Source organism: Calidris pugnax, unplaced genomic scaffold (assembly GCF_001431845.1).
Source record: "Calidris pugnax isolate Ruff unplaced genomic scaffold, ASM143184v1 scaffold215, whole genome shotgun sequence".
Lineage (NCBI taxonomy): Eukaryota > Metazoa > Chordata > Aves > Charadriiformes > Scolopacidae > Calidris > Calidris pugnax.
Window position 1 is genome coordinate 506,272 of NW_015090997.1, and position 966 is coordinate 507,237.

A 966-nucleotide genomic window follows, 5' to 3' on the forward strand; every position below is an offset into this window, starting at 1 on the left:
CCCATCCCCAACTTCACCCATCCCCTCCCCTCAGAAAGTCCCCAAACAGCCCCAAAAGCAGCGAAACCCCCCGACCCGGCTGCCGGAGGGGAGGGCAGGGGGGTCCCCAACCCGCCGCCCCGTCTCCCCGTCTCACCCCCCCTCCCAGGACTCACCGGCCGCCGAGCAGGTCGCCCTCCCTCCTTCCTCCTTCCTGCCGCCGCCGCCGGGTCCCGGGGAAGAGCGGGGGCGGCGCTCCGGGAGCCGCGGGGCCGCACCGGGGACGGGGCTGGGGGAGCGGGGCCGCTGCCGGTGGCGGAGGAGAAGCGAGGCCGGGGCAGGAGGGGGTCTGGAGCGGTACCGGGGCCGCAGCAGAAGCGGGGCCGGAGAAGGTGGGGAGCGGGGCCGGTACCGGAGGGGGTTTGGAGTGGTACCAGCACCGGAACGGTACCGGTGCGGGAGTCGGTGCTGGTCCTGGAAGGGGTCGGAGCGGTACCGGGGCCGGTGCCGGAGTCGGTGCCGGTCCTGGAAGGGGTCGGAGCGGTGCCGGTGCCGGGGCAGAAGCGGGGCCGGAGAAGGTGGGGAGCGGGGCCGGTACCGGAGGGGGTTTGGAGTGGTACCAGCACCGGAACGCTGCCGGTGCTGGTCCTGGAAGGGGTCGGAGCGGTGCCGGTGCCGGGGCAGAAGCGGGGCCGGAGAAGGTGGGGAGCGGGGCCGGTACCGGAGGGGGTTTGGAGTGGTACCAGCACCGGAACGCTGCCGGTGCTGGTCCTGGAAGGGGTCGGAGCGGTGCCGGTGCCGGGGCAGAAGCGGGGCCGGAGAAGGTGGGGAGCGGGGCCGGTACCGGAGGGGGTTTGGAGTGGTACCAGCACCGGAACGCTGCCGGTGCTGGTCCTGGAAGGGGTCGGAGCGGTGCCGGTGCCGGGGCAGAAGCGGGGCCGGAGAAGGTGGGGAGCGGGGCCGGTACCGGAGGGGGTTTGGAGTGGT

The 966-nt window shown here is 74.4% G+C and overlaps 1 protein-coding gene across 1 annotated transcript in view; it reads right to left on the bottom strand.

Annotated features, from left to right (window-relative positions):
• CDK18 (cyclin-dependent kinase 18) overlaps positions 1-594 on the bottom strand; it is a 42,727-nt gene extending 42,133 nt beyond the window's left edge. The window contains exon 1 of the mRNA XM_014955457.1: positions 156-594. The gene's annotated coding sequence lies outside the window, so the exon portion shown is untranslated. The remainder of the gene's footprint in view (positions 1-155) is intronic.
• Positions 595-966: the final 372 nt, after the last annotated feature.